Source organism: Buteo buteo, chromosome 16 (assembly GCF_964188355.1).
Source record: "Buteo buteo chromosome 16, bButBut1.hap1.1, whole genome shotgun sequence".
Classification (NCBI taxonomy): Eukaryota; Metazoa; Chordata; class Aves; order Accipitriformes; family Accipitridae; genus Buteo; species Buteo buteo.
In genome coordinates, this window is record NC_134186.1 from 14,679,484 (window position 1) to 14,699,553 (window position 20,070).

Here is a 20,070-nt window from a genome sequence, read left to right on the forward strand (position 1 = left end):
CTGGTTTCATTTGATGGTGTTGCACAAATAATCCTGATGACTTTGGGGAGATTCTTACAAAAAGAAGAGCAAGGAAGTGAATAAGGAAGCCTTAGTCTGACTCTATGTGGTTTATATGGCTTCTGTTTGAGAAATAAAATATAGCAATATACTCAGTGGAAAGAACACTTCTCTGGGAACATATTGGAAAGAAGAGATTGTTTTCTTAATGGTTTGGCAAACACAAGTTGAGAGACCGTTCATTTAACATTGAGCTTTCATTACATGGACATTCCATGATTTCACTGTAGTATTTATAAACAGTAGTCCGCATTTCTAATGAATGCTTGATTCAGAAAGAGATTTGTGCTTATGAAATGTTTGTATAGTAACATGAGCAGAGTTTGGCTAACCATATGCTTGCATGTGGAATGCAAATAGAACCATGAAAAAAGCCACTCTGACTTTGGCATGAAAAATCCCACCCATTTTCCTGTAAGGTTGTTTTTCTTCTTGTTCCATTACAAATCATGAAGAAGTGGCATTCACAGCACAGTAGGTAAAAGTGGTGAAAATGTTGATTGCAACAACGAGAATCAAAAGAAATGTAACCATGGTTGGAAAGTTTAGCATTTACCGATGGATTAAATATGTGGGTAACATGTATTTACCACGTGTTACATGCTGTATGGGTAACGGGTAAATATAGCAAAATTTTGTCTTTAAGATCTTAAAGGAAAAGCAATGACTTGGAAGGTAATGTTTGGAAGACATGTTGTATGGTATACCTTTATGAAGGGCTGGACAAGTTCTTAGGCATTTTTTATAATTCTTCTTGTACTTAATCCTTTCTCAAGCTGGATAGGTGGCAAGTAAGTTGACTTGATGCTCTTGCTTCTCCTTCCACCTGGTGCATAAAATGGTTTTCTTGCCTTATACTAACTAAGGGGTGTAACTCTGGTAAAATGGCATTTGTAACTTACAGAGACTTGAACCTACTGACGCTGTCCCCTGATGTATGCTTATTCCTCTGCCAGCTCCATTAGCCCAGCATAGCAGTCACAGTATCAAGGATATCTTTTTCTTTAATACCAAAGATAATACTCTGTTATTCAGATTGGGATTTTATGAGGCATTTAAGGAAACTGATAATTTGTTTTCTGCTGAAGTTCCAGTGCAAGTTGGAATCCTTGGGTCACCTTTCAGGCATCCTGCATGAAAACACAACAGAATCCATTTGCTGATACATCCCTGGGTCTCTCTTTCACTAAGTGACTGTCTACATCACCATGGAGAGATTGCCATTCATCATGTCACTGTAACTAGAAAACCGTGAAGCTGTGTGGTCTCTGGCGATGCTGACAGTTTAGTATTGGTGGACTATGCATTTTCAAATTGTAAACTGCTACAAAGGTTTATCTTGAACTTCAAAAGACCTTGTAGGCCACGTCAGCTGAATTAGAGCATACAGGTTTCTGCATTCAGCAGTTTGTGGTGGTGTGTTGTGGTGTGTGTTGTCATCTTCAGCCTAGCAGCCCAAGTAAAAGATATGCACGGGCTGATCTAGCACAGTGTTTTGGTGCAAAGCTCCAGCTTATGATTTGGGTTTCCACAGCAAGGTATTCTAACCACTATGCTGCTGCTTCCCCAGCAGCTGTGAGTTTTATCTTGGTTTCCACAAGGATGTACATCTGTTTTCCTCCAGGTGCATTCCACCCTGCCTCTTCCTTTCCCAGATAAACACTGCATTTCCAGTTGCAGTGACAGAATGGTTTGGGGTTTTTTTTCCAAATTGATGAGATGAAGTTGCCTCTTGTTTGCTTGATAATGCTGTACTGTGCTTGCAATGAAAAAATAATCAAATGAAGTGGAATGCACCTGAGTTTGGGCTCACATTCATTTTCAGTTGACCACACCAATTATTTGGTTTTGTTTCAGTCTTTGGACCTTAATACAAGAATGTCACTTGAAAAGTTTAAAGATTTGTCAAGAATCATGAGCATATCTTGATAGGACATTGAGACATGCTTAATATGGTATGACCCAGGAGTGCTAGCAGAAGTAGGCAGCTGTATTTCAAAGGTGGATCACAGAGTTTGTTTTTTTAAAACACTTTCTGGCAGTTCCTAGGAAGATTTGGATCCTAAGTCCAAGGTAAAAGTACATTCTACTGTGTCTCCACTACTACACAAGCAGCAAAATAGTATCTCTGGGCTGTCACTTTCCTCCAAGGATTATTCAGGACTGTTCTGTCAGTCCTTCTTTCACCGTTCGTATTAGGACAGTCTTCCCCTCCTGTGCTCTTACCTCTCTCTGTATGTAGCTCCCACTTTTTAAGCTTGATCTTCAACACTAGGGACTGTCACAGAAGACAAGCCTGACCATGTGCTTTATCTGTGTTAGAGTGAGATCAGCGTGGTATCATCCTTCTGTCTTTTTTCCTGGTTTCTGATGAAGGAAACGTGGGCATATGGACCTGAGGAGAGCAACAGAAAACTCCAGTTACAACCCTGCTCCAGATGATCATAGAGGGGGAAGAATCACGGTTGTACTTTTGTTCCTGCTGTGCAGTTAGATGTAGGACCCTATGTACATGCAGCATGACAAAAAAACAGGTGGGGCATGGTGGGATATTCCCTGAGATGGCATTTCTTGGCTTGGCATGTCTACCTGTGAGGCCATGTTCCACCCCTGTAAGAGTGGACAGAACTGAGGTTATATTCAGCCCTGGCTAGTGCTGTAATACTTCCCCGCATGGGACTTTCTTGGGTTTTGTGCAGGTGCAAATATCATAAACATCGCTGCAGTTTAAGACCTGTGATGCTGGGCTGTCTTCAGACTGCCCAGTTTGTAGTATTTGATGTTCTCACAACTGCACCTGTGTTTTCCTAATTGAGAGTGGCAAATAGACACGCATTTGTGTGTTGTATTTGCAGACACACAAGTAAAGGAAGCAAAAATATAAGGTAAGCAGTAGTTTGAAAAGCATGCCCGTGTCAATTTCAAAAGCAACTATGCAGTATTGTCTCCTTGTCTTTCAGTGTGAAAAGGACTCCATATTTTTAAGCTGCTTTTGAAAATGTAACTTAGGCCCATCTTGAAAAACAGTTAAAGTTGCTTCAGCAGAACTAGGGTCCAGTCTGACTGGATTGGGGATTTTGAAAATTTCCCTAGACCTTTTGAAAATCTGGCTTCTTAATGCCCTAAATTATTTAGGGAGGGGGTACCCACCATCATGTTTCTGACTAGAAAAATGAATCAAAATCAATGTCTGATTTCTGCATTTGCCTTTGAAAATTTCCATGAAGAGCTCACAGTGGCAATTGGGGAATGACAGAAAAGTTTAACTAGGTTTTTTTCCTGCTTCAGAGTTTAGAGCAAGGTATTCCAGAGGAGAGGGAGGGAGGACTCTCTACCCTAACTCTGAGGTTACTTAATCCCCAGGAGGAAGGAAGTTTTCAGTGTACTGCACTTCTTGCATATGCTGCCTTGTTTGATTTGAGCTACTGCCAGGTGCTGTTTTTAGTCTCCACTCAGTCCTTCTGCCAGGCTTTCACACTCCTCCTCCTCCTCCTCCTGTGGGCTTCTCTTCTATGGCCTTGTATTTATTTTCCTTCTTTCGTCTCTTCTCTCATCAGATATTCTTATTTCCATTATTCTCAAACATACTCACACCTTCTTTTGTGACTTTTGTCCTCTTCATTTTATCTTCTCCTTTCTCTGCTTGTTGCTGCTAGTCCATTGTCTAGCTTAACTTTCATCTTTCATGTTACTTGATGAGAGTGGTTTTGTAGGACCTCATTTAATGTTATAGAACAGACATTTTAGAGGTCACAAATACCAAAGGGCCTCTTTCAGGGATGTGGGATCAAAACGGTGCGGCATTTTGAATTGGGCACATTGTTAAGTACCAAATCTTACGCATGCCTCATGGTCACTGTTTGGGTTGGTGGACTGATTGATTAATGGACAAACTAATCACATAACTACATGCTGAAATAAGCTGAAAATCAGCCTGGTGAAAATGCAAGTAATTTTTGAGAACAGAACCTTGCTGACATGTCTGCAACAGTCTTATAAACTGTTATTTTAGCTGAAGCAAACCACCCTTTGGAAGTCTAATGTCTGTTGTCACAGTATCTCAAACCTCTACTGCTTTTGGAAATCATGCTTTCTAGACCTCTGCCTTACCAGTTTGCAGATTGAGGTTTCGTGCTTTCTGTATGCCTGCTGGTGACATCTCTGTCACCATGGGAGAATGCAAGAAACCTCAATGAGAAAAGTATTTTAATAAGGATAGCATTAAGAAGAGAGTGGGAGGGGAATACCATCCCCAAGAATTAGAGGTTTTAATGATGGAATGTTTTCTTCATTGTATCACAGTTCTCTCTCAGAAAAGAAGTCTTGGGAACCTGAAACTTGCTTTATCTTCATGCATCTTCTTATCTCTTTCCACCTACTCATGATCTCTGATCTTTGTTAATCTGTATTTGCTCTGCATGTTCACAGGGAAAAGTTCTTAAAGGAAAGGGGAAGGACTGCAAGGACTGAGAATTTAGCAAAGCTGATGGAGAGCAGGCATTGAGTCATGCTGAACTGTCCAAAAGCAGTGAGGAGCAGTCTCCCAACCCTGCTGCCTGAGAAGGGTTGTCAAAGCAGAGATAATCATGGCATGGTCTTACCTGGTTGTTAGATTTCTAGCTGCAGAGTGTTGCACTAGGAAATCCAGTTGAATGCAACCTGGGAGTTCCCCATGGCCCTTTCACCACAAAATGTGCCTTCCAATTGAGATCTGGCTATGTTGCCAAAAAAAAGACGTATTCAAGCATGTTATTGAAGGAAAGAACAGGAAAAGGGGAGTCTTGTCTTGGTGAACCTTCCTTAGGAGCATTCGGAGTGGAACTGAGGAGCTTAAGTTCTCAGATTTAGTGGAGAAAGGAGAGATTCTGGTAGTCCATGAGAAGAGCTTTGGGGAGAACAGAAGAGGAGTTGAGTAAATATTGACCAGTTTGACTTTTTTGGGGTGCATTTTAGCAACATCTGTCAAGCTTCCTTTAAAAATACCCAGCCAGCTGTGGCTTAACTGTAGATATTTTCCATACTTACTTCCCAGCATAAGGAATTGGCATTTTAATTTCACAAACAAATCTACCAGCTTTTTAGATTGTCATGGTTTAACCCCAGCCAGCAACTAAGCACCATGCAGCTGCTCACTGACTTCCCCCTCACCCAGTGGGATGGGGGAGAAAACCGGGAAAAGAAGTAAGACTCATAGGTTGAGGTAAAAACGGTTTAATAGAACAGAAAAGAAGAAACTAATAATGATAACACTAATAAAATGACAACAGTAATAATAAAAGGATTGGAATATACAAGTGATGCACAGTGCAGTTGCTCACCACCTGCCAATTGAGGCCCAGTTAGTCCCTGAGTGGTGATCCCCCCAGTTTATATAGTGGGCATGACATCACATGGTATGGAATACCCCGTTGGCCACTTTGGGTCAGCTGACCTGGCTGTGTCCCCTCCCAACTTCTTGTGCCCCTCCAGCCTTCTTGCTGGCTGGGCATCAGAAGCTGAAAAATCCTTGACTTTAGACTAAACATTACTTAGCAACAACTGAAAACATCAGTGTTATCGACATTCTTCTCATACCTAGCTCAAAAACATAGCACTATACCAGCTACTAGGAAGACAATTAGCTCTATCCCAGCTGAAACCAGGACAAGATTCATCTACCTGCTTACAGAAATGGAAACCCAGTAGACTGAGTTTGTTGTCATGTGCTTTGCCATCATGGCTTTCTGGTGGTTATCTAAGCTTTACATAGTCTATTCTGTTCAGGTTTTGAGCTGTACTGTTTCCATATAATTTCATCCCTGAAATTGTGCCCACCACTACGATACGTGCTAGCACTGGGTTGTTAAGACTGTTCTCACCATGGGATCTGAATGCCTCTTCACTGTAGTCTGTTTGGCTTCTTGTGTGCTGCACCCCATGCTGTGGTAGCAAGCTGCCTGGATATTACTATATTGTGGTTCTTTGCACCTACCAAAGAGCATGAATGCTTATCAGGTGTCCTTAATAACATGAACCTGGCATTGCTTTATTTTCAACTCAGCTGTTTAGCTAAAAGAATGTGTTATTTAAAAGAAAAAAAGCAATTTCACCTGAAAGTAAATGGCCAAATGGAATTTTATTTAGTCTCGACAATAGAGGCCATTTGCTGTTGATGATTGCCATCATGGCATGCTTTAAGTGAGAACAAACATACTACCCCCCTCCAATACACACAGGCCTTTTTTCCTAACAGATTTATTCATTAAGCATATGTTCAAAGACTACAGCTATTACCACTTCTAAATAGAACCATTTTTTCATTGCTTTTCATAGATACAATGCTACAGTGTTATGAAAAACCCATTAACGTTCCGACTTAATTAACTAACATATTCTATTAAAACTCCTTTCTGTTCCAGCAGTTGTTTGACAATAGGCAGATAAATACTGTATGTTGGAGACCGACCTTCAAATGACAGTCTGAAGTTGCTGCTTTGCAAAGTCTTTAGCAGTTTGAATGCCTTTGTCTTCCCTACATGTATATTAAAAAGGTCTCTTATTTCTGAGCCCAGAAATAGGAGGGGAGGTGGTTAGGCTGCAAGGCTTGGTCCTAGCTTCTTTGCACAGGCAACGTTCCTGCTGAAATAGGTAAAAGTTTCATATGACCAATTTTGCAGGCTTTCAGGGAGAGGGATGGCACTCCTGAAAGACACTAAATGCCTTCCATTTTCTATGCCTTCTGTGGGAGACAGAGATAAATACAGAAAGCTTTTTCAGAATAGGTCATTTTTCTTTTGTCATATTCATGCAGGGGCTCTCAAAATGGCCCTTTTTAGCACCCTGTGTGCTCACCGGTACTGGCAGGTTCTGAATGTCCTTTGCCCGGATATTGAAGAGTCGGTGCTATTTTCCATAGGGGAAAATGCTTGTGCAACAGCTCTTAGGTGAAGCTTCCTTTGTTCTTGAGGTTTTTCTGCATGCTACTAAAGTGTTATTCCTATTGCATGCACGTATGGATTTGGTGATGCTATGTGTTTTCAGTTGGTAAGACCATTTCAAGATCTGTAGAGATGAAAGGATGGACTATAATGTTATAATTATCCCCCAAAAGTAGGACTTGATATTTCCTTGATTCATCTTTTGTCTTTTGTGTCTCTGCTCATCATATCTGAAATAGATCACAGTGCTTCCACCTGGGCCATGCATAAAATGTAGCTCTTTCTTGTCCATTCTGCTTATGATCTTCCCAGCATAATTAATGCTAATGGAAAAAGGACCAAGAAAGTGTGTTGCACGTATTTGTCAGTGGGAGTTGAGGGGTGCAAGGAAAAAAAAAATCTTCTAGTAGAATCTGGCCCCGGTGGAGGAAGACCAGAGATGGGGTGGGTTTGAAAGCACTGCATTGGTCCTTAGAAGCAAAGACTGAGATTTACAGTACTACTCAGTGCAGGCTTAACTTCTTCATAGTGAAGTCAAGTGTATACCTCAGCGTGGGAAGAGACTTGGTATGAGGTGTTTGGCATCTCCTGTTAATGCAGATGAAGTGTTCTGGATGGCATAGCAGGAATATAGCTGTGTGGATGAAAACTTGCTTCCCATTGACACATACTGTCACCCACACTTCATAAGGAACATGCTATGGAAGGCAATTGACTACCCGTATTTCAAAACATATTAAATAAACAGCAGTGTTTCAACATGGAGACAGCACAGTGGGGCAACTAGGAGTCCATAAGGATTTGTTTGGTGCCTTTGTGGTGATCTGAATTATAAATGTTATGAAATCAGGAGCTCCTGACAGGGAAGAAATGCTTTAATCAAGGCCTGAGAAAACAATGTTTTTGAATAGCCCCAATCTGTGTTGCATAGATAAGGTGGTAAAATAACTTGCTGTCTTTTCATCCTCAGAATAGGAGGTACTGTGAGACCTTTTATACCTGTAGCAATGGGATGTTTTAAGTGTACCTCCTTGGCAGCCATGCCTCCCACAAATGCAGCATACCTGCCACCTGCTTCCTTGTAACATCAGATCGTGTTCAAGTCCTCTCTAGAATGGTCTCGGTCTAAGGTATCAAAGAGCATTTCTGCACTGTTTGCTGAAGTACAGAAAGAAAATCCCTAGGCTAGCTGATACCAAGCTGCCACTGGAGCTAGAAGTAGAAATGCTATGCTGATGCAGGATCCAAAATGGTGTCTCCACAGAACTTTGCTTACCACCTTGCAGACTTGGTGATCAATGTCAGCTCTTGCTAAGGTAACTCAGCATGAGGCTGTGTGGTGTGAGGTGCAGTCACCTTAGATCAAGCGGAGCCTTGGGATGCATGTGTTCATGGGAGGTTTGTTTCTTTAGATTTTGTAGAGTGAAGCTCATGATTGCAGGCAAGTGGTGCAAAATCCTCCCAGAATAATTGCAAAGCTCATCATCTGTGTGTGCTTTTTTTCGTCTCACCTTCTCTGACATAGATCTGTAACAACTTGTACATGTCTGCTTATCTATCTAGACAAAACATTGCTCTGTGTGTGTTCCCTCACTGGGAAAAGGATGAGAAGGCAAGCTGTTGTATTTTCTTAGTTGACTACTTAAGGCTGTGTATCCATGTTGATGAGCGCAGTGTAGGAATCCATATAGGCTAGACACAAGTAGGCAAAGTGGACTGTTACCTTCTTCTGTGTGCACTGTTCACTTTTTGTGCTGCTTTGTGGTTAGCTAGGGGGAAGGAGAGATTAAGGAGACCATTATACCTACCACATTTTAATAATCTAAGCATCCCCCCAACATGAAGGGACTGCAGTTACAGAGGTAACAGAGCACTGAACTGGAAGCAATGATATTTAATTGTGCAGGCTTTGCATTGGGCCTATAATGGAGTAGCCCTGGATGGAAATAGCAGTCCAGTACGGAGAAAAAATGGAGTGTGGACATCCTGTTTCTACATGTCCACACCTTTATCTAGACAAGTGCTTATTCTGGAGCCTAAGTTACAGTATCTGAATGATACCCTTTCTTTCTGAGGAAGCCAAGCTGTGCAAGCATAGCCTTTTTAAATGCATGAAAGAAAGTGAAATGCTTATACTTGGAATAGTACCCTTGAGGCATGTATCAGGTTTGTGGCTGAAGATGATTGTTGAGATTAGTCTTGATATAATTTACTTTGCTCAGGAAAGAGAATGTCTTTGAAATAAATGTTGAATGTGATAGTGGCTTTCCTAAATGTTTTTGCTGAAGGCTCCAGGGCATAAGATTTTAGTCACTTAGTAACGCAGGCTATCCCCCAAATGAATGACATCAAAATGTTCACATGTGAACCTGGCAGGAAGCCAGCATATCACCCATCTGCTTCAAGGTGCAAACCCTCTCATTCACTGGAACAGAAAGCAGATTTAATACCTACAGGACACCAGGCTAGTAAGTTACTGAAGAGAAATTAGAAACACACAATGGTATTGGCATTAGAACTGTAGAAGTTACTCAGTTATGATAAGAAATATGGGTTTTTTTCAAGCAATACAAGTGTGCTAGCACCAATTCAGGTGATAGTAGTATGAATAGTAAATACCTTCAAAAGTGCATGAAACCAGAATGTTTGTTTCTTTTAATTGTCAGATTCACTTTTGTATGGCAGAGGCTGTTTGACTGGTTTCAAATTATTGCTGCTATTTTTTGATTATGCATTCAGACACATTTAAGTATATCCTGTAGTTAAAGGCTAAAGGCACAAAAATTATAATTTGGGTTTGGGAGGGGAGAGTTGGTTATCCGGTTTCAGAAAGAGAATTCAGCCCAGTATATCTCAATCTGCATTGTTGTTGTGCTGTTGACAGTTCTCCCCGGCTATGTTGTCTGTGCAAGGCTGATTCACGACCAGTCAAAGCCATAGCTCTTTAACTGTGGAATTACAGAGCTGCTTTGTGGGTTTCCATTTTCAGTGTTAAAGGGAGTTTGCAGGCTGGGAATAATTTGGGACAACCAATTCCACTGAAAGTCAACTTGCAGTCTGTTTACAAAAGCTCAAGGCACCCCCAAAATTATCACCAGGCACTTGAAAACTTTCACTGAAGAAAACAGCATAACAAAGAAATGTATTTTTTTATTAAAAAAAAATATGCATCTAATTGTTAAGTGGTGATCAGATGGACCTTAGGTAAGGGGTTTAATAGGAAAGGAGGAAAGAGCCTTATGCAAAAAAACAAAAGAAGCTTTGAATAGAGCCCTGATTGAAAGATGCAAATGCTAATTATATGTGCGTGTGATAGAAGTTAATATTCACTGTCTCTGCCTGCCAAGGGTCTACATTCACTTAAGAGCTGTAATTTGACACCATATTTAATATTTTAGTTGTTTCGAAGCAAACACTGCTCTAGGGGCTCTAGCTGCCATGAGAAATAGCATATCCTTTAACTTGACATGTTTCACAGGAGAAAAGGAAAAAGGATGGTGCTTAACAATGCATCTTGTGTTACAGACCTGTAAGCATTAGTAGAGCCATTAAGAATAAACCTCTTGTGTATTTCATTTAGTAGTGGGATGACAACTTATATGTGGACAAGGGCATAACTAATCTTGCATTGTAAATTAAGAGCAACTCCTCCATTATTAGTAGAGACACAGCAGTTTATAACAAGTAATGGAGAAGTGGACCCCAGCAGGTGGTACAGTAGCTCTCATATACTTCCCATGTGGTTGCTTTATCAGACAGTCCCTTACTGCTTCTGATGGCTTCAAGCAGTTCATATTTGCTGAACCTGTCTTTCTAGAGCAAGAGAGCGTGATGATTTTGTTTTCTTCCCGCTCCCATGTAAGTGAAGCTTACACCCGATTTAGAGTGGTGTCAGCCAAGGGTATTGTAAGCTGCTTTTCCCTTGTAACTCTGTTTCACATCAATTATGGACTAGAGATTTGGTGAGATGATCAAATACATTACTTTCTCTCATACTAGATGGGCTAGGTATATTAAGCAGCCAGTAGCACTGTGTAGGACTCCAGGTCTGGGAGGAATGCTATCTTGAGCATCTGGTTTCTTCCAAGAAGGAAGAGTTTGACGGCAGCTCAAATAAGGTCTCCCAGTCTCACCCTTCAGTGAAACAAAGTCTCTGGTGGCAGACTGTATCCTTCCCTCTTCAGGACTGACTTCATAGACCAGAGCCTTGTCTTTTAAAATCGTGTTTTGCAAATTCTTTTGATTATTTTGAACAAAAAAACTGTATGGAGGCAGGGAAATTTGAGAAGGTTTTGAGTTTTGCTTTTCTCTTTCCCATTTATTTTCCCCTGCAGTTATCATTTTTTTCATGAACTATTTCTTGAGCAACATGATGATGAGCCACTCTAGGGGTGGGGAGTGGAAGTTGATATAGAAAGGCGTGTTAATGCGATGTCATTAAACTCTTCTGAGACTGGATTTTGTCTTTGCACTTTAGGCCTGGAGAACAGAAGCACATTTTCAAGCGAACAGGCTTGCACCAGAAGAATTACTGAGAAGCAAGGCTGAACACTAACTAAGAACAGACTCTTTCTCACAGGCAAAAACAGGCTTACTTTTTTAATTGCTAATTCTGCTTAACAAAATAAAATCCTTATTTAGTTCCTAACAAGCCCTCAGTTTTTCTACTGAATACTAACAGTAGCAGTAGGTTAAAAATTACTCTGAAAATTAACCATGGTTGTCCTAGTTTAGTCTGAAAGTCAGTTTCAGAAATGCTTTTTCAGATAGTTGATTTAATAAGCTAGGAAGCTTCTGAGCATTTTCTTTTCTCATGACCTATAAACTGTACTGTCCAGAAATCTAATTACAGAAAAAATTACTACCTTGATAATTTAATTAAATGTACGTTTCTATATGTACAGCCCAACCTAAGAGCAATCTGGACCCTCTGTAACCATAATAGACATGTTTTCCACCACTGATAGTGGAGTCCCTTTTCTACATAAGAATTTAATAGGTAGCAGGAGATGTTGGCTCCTGTTGTGCTTGGGTTTTATGGAAGCTGCAGGAAAATGGCTAAGATTTTCCCTTCATCTTCTGGAATGATGGAAGTTGGGGCTGGTGGACATTTCTGCTGCAGCAAGTCAGCTGAAGATGCCCTTAGGAACTGGAATCTATCCAGATGGTATTGGCACTTACCATTGTGGCGCTTCCCAGTGACAGCCAGTCAATTACTACACAGTACCTGTTGGACTGTTGAAAAAATCACAGCAGCTTGAAAGCTCTTCTAAATCACAGACAAGAGGGAAAACTTCAAGGCCTGGTTTGAAGCCTGAAATTTGCAGAACATATCAGCAAGCACATAACATCAATGACTGATGGGAAATCAGATGAGGTTTGCAACTTGTTTGCTGGCCAGTCTCCTCTTGTTGAAGAAGAAGAGGGGAGTCAGTTTGTCTTGCAATCTGATATTTCTCTTCTTCATCCCTCTCTAGCAGCTTGCAGGCTTGCTTTTCTATGTGACCTTGCAGTATCATAATAATGGTCCTGGGTGAACATGAACATTTTTTCTGACTTCACCTTTTTCTCTCCTCCCACCCATCCCAGATGAAGTGGCAGGTGGACTGAGTGGGAGCAGTGTGAAAATGAATGCAGAGAAAATGTGTGACTCAGCAGTTCAGCAGGGAGCTGCTGAGTGGAAAGGCAACTATTCTTCTCACACACTGGCATCAGGTTCGTGTTCCCTCAGAGATGAAACAGGCCATTTATGGATGGAGCTGTGCAGCCCACCAGCAGGGAGAAGGGGCTGCATATTCTTTCCTGCAGAACTTATTTCAAGTAGAGAGGAAAGTTTCTTCTCCAAGTTTGTTAAAAATTTTTCCAGTGAAAGGGGAGAAGCATTGGACTAGAAATATGTAGGCCTCAGTTCACTGCCTGGCTTGCTCACAGATTTTCTGCACGACTTTCCTCCTTGCTTTCCTTTTCTCCTGATTGGTCTTTCCATTTTGGTAATCGGAGTTTGGCTTAAGTAGCAGCCAGAGTGTACCAGCTGAACTTGAGAGGTGCAAGTTTCCAGTGCTTTTCCTGGCTAGTAGTGGACACCCATTTCCCCCTCTGCACTGTTGTTTCAGAACTCCACAGAGAACGTTTGCCTTTCACAGAATGAGGCTGCTGACTTTAAGCATGCTAGCTGCCACTCATGGACAAGCAAGTGCAAAGGAAAATTGGTGATACTTGTGGGTTGTCCTCTGTCACACAAGGGTAAATGAACCTTTTTCCCCACTCAGTATTAAGGAGGGGCCATTGCAGTGTCTTTCTGACATCTATAATGCAAAAAGTTGTGGTATTTTATTATCAGTTTCTGTGTTTTTCTTTCAGAAGGGAGGACTGAAGCAGATTTTTCTCAATAGACTAAGCAACCGCAGGTAGACATTTTATATCAGTGGTCATACTTACTAAAAGCTCAGTTTTAAAGCTATAGTGTGCCTTGTTGTTACCAAATTTTCCAGACTTGTGTTCCAGAGTTTGATCTTTCAGATGAACTTTTTCCCTTTCGGCTGATGTAGATAACATGCAAAAAACCCAACACGCCCCTTCCCCTGCACCTCCACCCACCCACCCACACCCCTCCAAGAAAAAAGAAAAAAAAATAATGCATGGGGTGATGTTCTCTTGAATCTTCAGAGAGCCTGAAACAGTGCCACTTGAGAGCTCTTGAGCAGCTGAATTCTTCTTGATGGGCATATCAACCCAAGAGTCGGAGTGAATTAAATACCAATATTCTTGGCTACTTCCAGTGTGATCATTTTATCAGAAAGATCCAGCTTTCCCAGATAGAATCCCTGAATGTTATAATTTTCAGTTGTTACCCACACAGCTATGAATGCCTGTAGTTTGGCCCAGCTAATTCTTATGGTCCAGGGTAGATACACAGTGCAAACTGAAAGCATTAGAAATTGTAAGCTGAATTTCATCTCAGAATAAGTAACATCAGAGACTGACAACCAGGTTACTGGTATGTAGACTGGTGAAGAGTTTTCCATTCCTCTCTAATGTGTCAGAGATGATAGTTAGAGGTACTTGAACCTCCTACTTGGATTCGTGGTATGTCAGGCTTATTTCTTCTTTGAGCTCTGTTACAGAGAGGAGAATGAAGTCTGCAGTTGCAGTTTGCAGACCTACAAAGGACCACTGGATGAATCTAAATGGCTTCCAGTTAGATACCAAAGTGATTTTAGAATTGCTTTGGTGCCTTGCAGTGCTTAGTGGTGAACTTCGTGGGGTATGTAGATCTGTCTGGGTTGTTGCTAGTGTTTGAATTAAGCTGTCTGGTATCTTCTGAAGTAGCACTCTATGTGGTTTTGCGTTACAAACGCAGGATCTACCAATCACAAGTTCTTGGCAGCTAAAACTTGGACTTTTTCCAGAGTGGAACTGGAAGTATTGAGACGATTACATTGTTGTAAATCCCTTCTATCTCCAGTCAGGCAGTAGTAGGTAGCTGCAGGGTGCATTTGGGAATGTTTTTCTTCGCAGCTCTTAATCTGGATACTTCTAGGGGCTAGATGCTCTCCTCCCAATCAGAGTGTCATTCAGCCATTTGGAAAAGATAAATGTATTGAACTCTTGTAAGCAGAGTAGGTCAGGGATCAAGTAGAGTAGAAGTAGTCAGTACCATATCATGAGAGGAAAGGTAAAAAAAAAAAAAAAAAAAATTAATAATGGAGGAGCCAGGGAGAAAGAGATACATTCTTAGGATTACAGCAAGTGTTGGAAGTAGCATTCCCAGCTTTCAACACAGCTCATTAGATCTTGAGTGTAATTTTTAACATAACTTGTCAAATGAGTTAGTTAAGAGTGCACAGAGCGTCAAGGAAAACCAGACTTTCCTAGGTGGTGAATCGTATCCATCTGTAAACAGTAATGATGCAGCTTCCGTCATTATGTTTAGCTCCTTAATATCTGAGATTGGCTGGTTATAAAGAAGTTCAGTAAGTTTCTGAGTTGTAGAATAGTGACCCACTAGTTGGTTTCCTGTGGAGAGAGGAATGTAAGTACACAAGTTGTTTGCCATGCAAGTATGAAGGGTCCCCTTCCTCTTACCCACTTCCTCCCATACCACTGCAGTGTAAAAGAAAGATTGACTTTTGGTCCAAAACCTAATTATTGTTTCCATCCTTCTTCTACTGCAGTGGAAAGCAAAAAATAGAATGTCTTCTCAGCCAATACCTTTCTCCTAAAGCTCCGTTCTTTGATTAGATGAGCTGTCTTTTTACCCTCCAGCACAAGCTACTTCTCGTTCATGTGTGCTCTGAGGCAGCTCATTCACTTGCCAGCATTTGGACTTGCCTGCAATCAGTGTGTCTTCTGACCTGTAGATTTAACAAGGTCTTGACCAGATAAGTGCAGTACAATGCCAGGGCTATGTTCTGCGTATGCAGTTTAGGTGCATGTGAAAAACAGCAATTGATTTGCAGACCCATATCAGTAGTATGCATTCATCTGCTGTTCCCTAATTGATAGCAGGTCTCCCTAGCAGTTAAATGGAAATCGGAGACAGTGACTTCAGTAGGCAGTTGCATTTTGACATCTGAAGAGGCTGTATGTGGATTTAGGACTGTGGTATGAAGTGTTGGTAATCTTGATGGATGTGAAGTATTGCTGGCATATTCATACTTTGCAATGCTTCCACACTGTGGTCCCTTCCTATAGAGTAAATTCTTGCCATGCATAGCCATCGTGAAGGTATAGACAGGTTCAGAGGGATATGGATCTCCACACATGTGAAACAAATATGGGACAATGCAGCTGAGATGCTGTGGTGTGTTGGCTGCTGCAGCTTGAGAGTTGGCAGAACAGGTGAGGCCTGTTTTTCCCTTCTGTCTTGTGTGTCTGGCAGGTAGTTCCACAGAGCTTGGGCATTCCACCACAAATGAAGAAGCTGCCACCATTAACAAAATTTGTATTTCCCAGCGGAAAGGCAGTACTGCCCAGTCCTCCAGAAGCATAATTCCCACAGGCATGGTGTGATGGATGTAAGTAAAAGTCTAGTAACTGTATGAGCACTATATTTTCATAGCTGGGGTACATTTTATTTCTATTATAAAAATCCTTTTGGTAAGGAACAAGTCTTTTTTAATCTCAAGAATACATTGTTAAATTAAGTCTGCCAACAGAGCTCTGTCAATTCCTTGAGCATTAGCACCCATGCATAAGAGAGGACACAAGTTCCTTTTAAAGTGCTGCTGTGGTTTAACCGAAACCAGGACAAGTGCTAACTTTGTTAGGAAATACAGCCAGGATATATGGTTCTGGGGGGTTGTTTTTTGTTTTGTTTTGTTTTTCTCTGAAGGCTCTTAAGTATGAATCAGTTGAGTTACAGAGCTGCTGATGCCTCGCCCACAGCAACATTCAATTGGATCATGGCATGTTTGTTACTGTAAGGCATTGTTGACTTACTTATCATTACTACAGTGCCTTTTAATGTTCCAGTTAAGTCTAGTACTCTAAGCACATGTTTTTCTGAGAGTGTATATAGGTATTGTTTCATTCTTCTGCCTTTTGTGTACCCACATATGAAGTCAGAAGAAGAAAGAGATGGAGGCACAGGGGTTTTAAAAATGGGCATTGTCTGAGTTACAGAAGCCAGCTGATACCTTGTGAGTGGATAAAGATGTTTCCCTGAATAGGTTATTCCATAGCAAAGTGTAGTGCCATTTATTTTTGGCAGCTTGTACTGGTGCCTATGTTTCAGGAAAGAATACAGGATGAATGGATCACTGGCTTGATCCAGAAAGTTCCTTTCTTTGAACAGCAAGGATGAGGTTAAGTTTATGGTGCTGTTTTGAAATTTCAAGTTGCTTTAACAACCCATATGGCTGCTACAGATGTCAGAGACCTTTTAATTTTTCTGCCAAAGGGTTTTTTTTCTAGCAAGCTTAGTCCTGCGTCACAGCAGAAGTACTTGTGGAACTTGAATCCCAATCTCTATGATGCAGGAGAGGAGTGATATCAGGAGGATATCACATGGATGTTAGATTTCATTGTCAGTCAAACTAGCAGAACAGAGGCTTAATTCACTCCTCCACAATGTAGTCATCCTTGTAAGCTGTCTCAAGACCTTCACACTGACCTTGACACAAGACAACTCTACTTATGTCTCACTCATTTATTACCTAATCTGTGCACTGAAAGAATCCATGGCCCATTAGGGCAAATAATACAGGAATATAGGATTGCAAGATGAAGTGTGAATGGTAATTGAAGTATTGTGTAAAGCTGACATAGTTAAATCAATACAGAACCGTAGGTGAGCATTGTTATGTTTGTTAAAATTTAATCTTTTGTGATTTGGAGGAGCAAATTTTTGAGTGGACTTTAATCCAAGACACTTTCTTTGTATACCCAAGATATGAATCTTAATCTATAAATTTATATGTATGAATTCAAACAGTTCTCCATTATTTTAGTCCTTGTCTCTGTTGTCTTTTACTGTATTAGTGAAAATACCTGCTGATAACAGTATCAATTCAGCAGAGCTGGAGTCCTGGGCTCCTAGGTCCATAGACCAGATCTGTATCTTATGCAGTGAAAGCAATTGAAAGTAGAAGTAGTCTATTGTCCTTCATATAGGGCAGTCATAAGAAGGAGAATGTGGCTTCTACAATTATACAGCTGTTGCTAGACAACACTGCAATACCAGGAATTGGGCTTCTGGGCTGTGGAGAGGCATAGATCCCCATGGTTACAGATACAGAGTGGTCCCCTAACTTTGACGTCTTTGTTCCAGAAGGTGTGTGGTTAAGTGGCCTTCACATCGTCATATTAGAGTCAGGGTTCTCTTTCCAACCTAGACAGAAGTGACCTTGTAAAATCTCAGGCTGTTACAGATACGAAACAAAGAAATTCTGTTTACCTGCTGCATAAGATTGGTGAATGAGCTTTTGGTCAGTTTAAAAAAAAAGTCTGAAATATGAAATATTATGACTTACAAAAAATAGTTGAAAACTGAGCTTGAAATCTGCATTCCCTGGCTCCTTGTTCTGGTTATTTTCCCAAAGATGTTTTAGTTCTGCTCTGTGTGTATTTTATCTTGAGTTTTGGGGAGGAGTATCCAAGAAAGGAAGTCATTAGGATTTGGAAAAAACAGGAAATAGGTTCATTAGCCATTCCTAGGGACAGAGGTGTGTTATTTAATGCAGATAGAGGAAAAGGAGAACTTAAAACATGCTTAGTGAAAACAAAATGTTAGAGACTTTAGGAGGAAGCTGTAATCAACTATACGTAAACAGATATTTTTCAAGGTTTGTATTTCAGCCACAGGTGTGTGTCTTTTTGCATGGATGGCAAAAATAATTTCTGACATCAAGATTCTGTCCCTGCTAAATTTCAAATTTCTGTTGCAAAACACAGAGCATAAACATCCCACAAGAATAGCAGGAAAAAATTTGGCAATCATTAACAAGGGCTTTCCCCTCAATTCTTGTCCAAATGCAGTGAGACATGGAACAGTTTGGAAGCTTGAAAATTTTCAAATTTAACTGTTAAGTTTTAGCACATGATAGAAAATTAAAGCAGAGGTCAGCATTGAAAGTATTTAAGCAGCCTTAACTGTGACTGCTTAATGTGGCTGCTCATTTGTCCTCCTGGAGTACTTAGAGTCCAGCTCTATGTAGCAGGGTATCAGAAGTCAGGTGTTAAGCATATGGTCAATGTCCCTGGACACCCAGGACTGCATCTGGGCTCTCTGTGTTTCTTGTGGGGGGTTTGTCATGGGCTTACTGGCTGGAGCCTGAGGGCAGAGAGATAGAGCTCCCATGATCTCTTGTGCTATATTCCAGAAACTGTCCACTTTTCTTTGAAAAGTGCTATTTTCAAGCAGTTGTCTTCTAGCATTAAAGACATATAGATGAAAGAGAAGGAAGTTTTACCACTGCGAGAAATACAGGCTGGAATTGTTGACACTTCTGATTTTACCTCTTTAGTTCTCTCTTTTTCCATGTTTTCTTGGCCTGTATTTAATATGAAACTTTGATAGTGTTTATGCAAATTACTGTACTGAGTCCTTCCTGGCAAATAGTTAATTTCAGCATATACCTATGGTATGACATACATGGGTATATGTCTATCTAGATGCACATTCTTTATGCTTGCTGAGAAATACCTGTGTAAACACAATGAAAACAGCTACATATAACCAGTTATACCCAGTATCCCCTGCTCAAGCCACTGCCAATCACAAACTGAGTGGAGATACTTTGAAAATGAGAAAACAGTAACCTGAGCTACTGGGGCAGAACCTGGTAGTAGCTCCCATATGCTCCTTCTTGTGTCTCTGGATCTCTCCAGTCATTACACAATGATGACCCTGTTGTTGCTGGGCGTCTGTGGGAATGGAGAACTTGGTAGAGGAAGCCATCAGCATTTCCCAAACACTTTGTTCTCTTGTGCGGGGATGGATGTCATAAGATCTGTTTCAGTGAGGGGAGGGAGAACAATCACAGAGTGGGAATAAACATCTTGTGTTCCTGTCCACTCTCACATTTTTGGATTTTAGAAATCAGAATGGGATATTTTCATGAATCCTTACTGTACCAATGGCCAGACCCTCAGCTGGTACATGGATCCTATGTTTTATTTGCCTAATTAGAGCTGTGGCTAGTTTATGGTTGCTTATCTGACTTAGAGTTACTGTTGTGAGACATTTAGAGAAACGTCTGAGAGGAACATTTTGTAGAAACCTGACCTCAACAAACCATGGAAGGGCCAATGATGTGGATTTTCCCTCGTGCACAGGTGGCTGGCTTAGGCTTAAGGCTAAAGTGTTGTGCACAGGGCAGCCTTGGGACTTTCCTCATGTAGAAAGATGTAAATCAGTAGTACTTATATCAAATGGGTCTGATCTTTCACTCCTTTTAGCTTGTAAATTAATTTATATCTACACAGACTGTGTTCAAAATACTATTACTGAGGGACTAGCCACTCCAGTGCATATTTCCACTGAATGGAATAGCATTACATTAAATAGCTCTTGAGTATGAATTCATCCAAGAAGTAGGTTATTAGAATAAAGTCTATTTTATTAGTGCCTTAGGACACTCAGCCAAAACCC